Source organism: Schistocerca piceifrons, unplaced genomic scaffold (genome assembly GCF_021461385.2).
Source record: "Schistocerca piceifrons isolate TAMUIC-IGC-003096 unplaced genomic scaffold, iqSchPice1.1 HiC_scaffold_15, whole genome shotgun sequence".
NCBI lineage: Eukaryota > Metazoa > Arthropoda > Insecta > Orthoptera > Acrididae > Schistocerca > Schistocerca piceifrons.
In genome coordinates, this window is record NW_025727346.1 from 10,260 (window position 1) to 15,000 (window position 4,741).

Here is a 4,741-nt window from a genome sequence, read left to right on the forward strand (position 1 = left end):
AAGAGTCTGCCCACAATGGGAACCACACGTCAGCCAGACACTCTGATCACGCACCACTCTCTGCTTCTAACAGGCGCACATACAATATGTAAGCACCAGCATGGAACAACATCCAGTGCATCTTCTCCGCCACATTACACAATCCACACTATCACAACCAGACCAGGAGGTCCATGCGGAAAATACAATATCCCAGCCTTTCGACATCCACCATTGCGCAGACCAGGCACCAACACCCACACATGTCCTATACAACGGTGCACCCAACATCACAATAGTACCTCCTGTCACAGCGCACAAACAATGACATGAGTCAAAGACACAGGTCTCACACAAGCATAGAATTGGAGCGCCGCCTCTAATAAGCCAAAGGTGCATCCTGACGTGACAAATCTGATCATGTCACAAGCATTCACTTACTATAATCACTATCAACGAACCTGCCGCCCCCGCCCCCCCCCCCTACACCTTTCCTTACAACAACGTGTAACCTAACCTAACCTAACCTAACCTATGTTGTACCTTAACCTAACCTATGTTGTACCTTAACCTAACCTATGTTGTACCTTAACCTAACCTATGTTGTACCTTAACCTAACCTATGTTGTACCTTAACCTAACCTATGTTGTACCTTAACCTAACCTATGTTGTACCTTAACCTAACCTATGTTGTACCTTAACCTAACCTATGTTGTACCTTAACCTAACCTATGTTGTACCTTAACCTAACCTATGTTGTACCTTAACCTAACCTATGTTGTACCTTAACCTAACCTATGTTGTACCTTAACCTAACCCATGTTGTACCTTAACCTAACCCATGTTGTACCTTAACCTAACCCATGTTGTACCTTAACCTAACCCATGTTGTACCTTAACCTAACCCATGTTGTACCTTAACCTAACCCATGTTGTACCTTAACCTAACCCATGTTGTACCTTAACCTAACCCATGTTGTACCTTAACCTAACCCATGTTGTACCTTAACCTAACCCATGTTGTACCTTAACCTAACCCATGTTGTGCCTTAACCTAACCCATGTTGTGCCTTAACCTAACCCATGTTGTGCCTTAACCTAACCCATGTTGTGCCTTAACCTAACCCATGTTGTGCCTTAACCTAACCCATGTTGTGCCTTAACCTAACCCATGTTGTGCCTTAACCTAACCCACGTTGTGCCTTAACCTAACCCACGTTGTGCCTTAACCTAACCCATGTTGTGCCTTAACCTAACCCATGTTGTGCCTTAACCTAACCCATGTTGTGCCTTAACCTAACCCATGTTGTGCCTTAACCTAACCCATGTTGTGCCTTAACCTAACCCACGTTGTGCCTTAACCTAACCCACGTTGTGCCTTAACCTAACCCACGTTGTGCCTTAACCTAACCCACGTTGTGCCTTAACCTAACCCATGTTGTGCCTTAACCTAACCCACGTTGTGCCTTAACCTAACCCACGTTGTGCCTTAACCTAACCCACGTTGTGCCTTAACCTAACCCACGTTGTGCCTTAACCTAACCCACGTTGTGCCTTAACCTAACCCACGTTGTGCCTTAACCTAACCCACGTTGTGCCTTAACCTAACCCACGTTGTGCCTTAACCTAACCCACGTTGTCCCCTAAAGTAACCCACGTTGTCCCCTAACGTAACCCACGTTGTCCCCTAACGTAACCCATGTTGTCGCCTAAACCTGCTCTGTAATTGTTATACGACTCGTTCAATTAGTGTAGTGTTGCCCACCCGCAACCCTCGCAATATAGTTCGCTACTCGCACTGCCCGCTCCCCTGTGTATCGCTTCATGTTAAACACCTTGCAAGTCTTGCTGACTTTCCACATGCTCCTGCTGTACACTGTAATGTGGATGGCAGCAGGACGTACATGCCGCCCCTCCCCACGTCCCCACCTTGCCCCCCTGCCTTCGCAAGCTGGTTGGTGAGAAGTTTGCATGTTCAATGCCCTTCGCATGCGACGTACTCAGGCTACGTTGTGGTGCGGCCTGTGTCAACCGTCCGCTAATGTCGTACGCGTAAACCACAATCTGTACTGCACATTCGTCCTTATGTACCGAATGATACATCGTGGCACATGTGTGACCGTACAACGACTGCGCCCAAAAACGGCGGACCATACAGTGCAAATATTGTGCACGCAGCTACGTGTCGTCTCCCTATGAGAGCTGGATTGCAGTGTGGTACGCCATAGAGACGTGTGGGAGGAACGGACGCCGTGGATGGCGATCAGCATGAGCTGTCTGTTGATGTATTCGGACCTAGTCGTCTCTCCTCACACACCGTGATGGCATGGTGCACCGCGTTCCATATCTGCGACATGCTACAGAGGCCGGTTGACAGTCGTTCGAGCAATGGACATCGCATACGTACGGGGGCCACCTTCCACGTATTGTCTAGGCGTGCACATTTTGTTGCGTGTATGTGGGCAGACGTAGTGTGGCGTGACACCTGACACAGGCATGCAATAATCGTTGAAGTTGCAAATGGCGATGGACGCCTGCGTTTTCTGGTGAAGTTACGCAAATGAACAAATGGTAACCTGTTGTGGTGCGGTTGTTCTCGCTAGGGGTGAATCGGTGATGGCGACGATAGGTTGAGGTACGAACCGGTTGTTCCAGCGATACCCACCATGCCGACGAAACTGAACGGCATCTGGGTGTGAAGCGATACGCGGCGGTGGCTGGGTGGGACCGTCCCCGGCCGGTGAGGGGGCGCCTCCCGGCGTGCTGGCCGCGCGGTGCGTGGGCGCACGCGCTACAGCCGGCTGGTGGGGGCGGCCAGTGGCAGGCGCGCCGGCCGACGGACGCGGCAGGCGTCGCAGCTGCGCGCCGGCGCACCCTGCGCGCGGCGCCGTGCGGCCAAAGTAGGTCCTCGCGGGCCCGGTGCGAAGCGCGGTGGACATCTTCAGTGTGCTGGTCCGATTGAGGACTGTGTGCGTTGAGGATGCGCCGCCGCCCGGCGCTCGGCGCCGCGACGCCGTCTGCTGCTCGGTCGCCCCAGCGGTTCTCGCTGGTGGTTTGTATCGCAGCTGTGCGGATGTGTTGGCGCGTGCGCTGTGCTGGGAGAGTTCGCTTCGGCACCCAAGTGGGGCTTTTGTCCTTCTGTGGCGCTGGCGTTGGAGCTGCCGGTCACCGTAGGTGGCGCGTGTTGTCTCCCGCCGGCAATGCCACGACAGCACGCTCCCGGGCCTCTGTCGGCAGCGGCAAGCTCAGTTGGGAGCACGGGTGGTCGCACCGAAAGCGTCTACTCGCCTAACTCCGGGCGATTGCGCCTCTCTCGAACCCGACCAAGTACTTGGGACGGCGCTGCGCGCCGCCGGGACCTGAGAGGGTTTCGAGGTGTATTGTGCAGGGGAGCTCAGCCTCCTCCTGTTTGCAGAATGATTGAGCGGACGCTTGCGTGTTCGCGCGGGCCCCCGGGACACACTCCCGGGCGGCCGGCTGCTCAGCTCTAGTTGACGCAGCTCCCTGGTTGATCCTGCCAGTAGTCATATGCTTGTCTCAAAGATTAAGCCATGCATGTCTCAGTACAAGCCGCATTAAGGTGAAACCGCGAATGGCTCATTAAATCAGTTATGGTTCCTTAGATCGTACCCACGTTACTTGGATAACTGTGGTAATTCTAGAGCTAATACATGCAAACAGAGTCCCGACCAGAGATGGAAGGGACGCTTTTATTAGATCAAAACCAATCGGTCGGCTCGTCCGGTCCGTTTGCCTTGGTGACTCTGAATAACTTTGGGCTGATCGCACGGTCCTCGTACCGGCGACGCATCTTTCAAATGTCTGCCTTATCAACTGTCGATGGTAGGTTCTGCGCCTACCATGGTTGTAACGGGTAACGGGGAATCAGGGTTCGATTCCGGAGAGGGAGCCTGAGAAACGGCTACCACATCCAAGGAAGGCAGCAGGCGCGCAAATTACCCACTCCCGGCACGGGGAGGTAGTGACGAAAAATAACGATACGGGACTCATCCGAGGCCCCGTAATCGGAATGAGTACACTTTAAATCCTTTAACGAGTATCTATTGGAGGGCAAGTCTGGTGCCAGCAGCCGCGGTAATTCCAGCTCCAATAGCGTATATTAAAGTTGTTGCGGTTAAAAAGCTCGTAGTTGGATTTGTGTCCCACGCTGTTGGTTCACCGCCCGTCGGTGTTTAACTGGCATGTATCGTGGGACGTCCTGCCGGTGGGGCGAGCCGAAGGCGTGCGACCGCCTCGTGCGTGCTCGTGCGTCCCGAGGCGGACCCCGTTGAAATCCTACCAGGGTGCTCTTTATTGAGTGTCTCGGTGGGCCGGCACGTTTACTTTGAACAAATTAGAGTGCTTAAAGCAGGCAAGCCCGCCTGAATACTGTGTGCATGGAATAATGGAATAGGACCTCGGTTCTATTTTGTTGGTTTTCGGAACCCGAGGTAATGATTAATAGGGACAGGCGGGGGCATTCGTATTGCGACGTTAGAGGTGAAATTCTTGGATCGTCGCAAGACGAACAGAAGCGAAAGCATTTGCCAAGTATGTTTTCATTAATCAAGAACGAAAGTTAGAGGTTCGAAGGCGATCAGATACCGCCCTAGTTCTAACCATAAACGATGCCAGCCAGCGATCCGCCGCAGTTCCTCCGATGACTCGGCGGGCAGCCTCCGGGAAACCAAAGCTTTTGGGTTCCGGGGGAAGTATGGTTGCAAAGCTGAAACTTAAAGGAATTGACGGAAGGGCACCACC

At 52.9% G+C, this 4,741-nt stretch overlaps 1 non-coding gene across 1 annotated transcript in view; it reads left to right on the top strand.

The window, feature by feature from the left end:
* The first annotated feature begins 3,481 nt into the window (after positions 1-3,481).
* LOC124734530 overlaps positions 3,482-4,741 on the top strand; it is a 1,909-nt gene continuing 649 nt past the window's right edge. Inside the window, exon 1 of the ribosomal RNA XR_007009371.1 lies at positions 3,482-4,741. This exon is cut by the window's right edge and continues 649 nt beyond it. This is a non-coding gene — a ribosomal RNA (small subunit ribosomal RNA).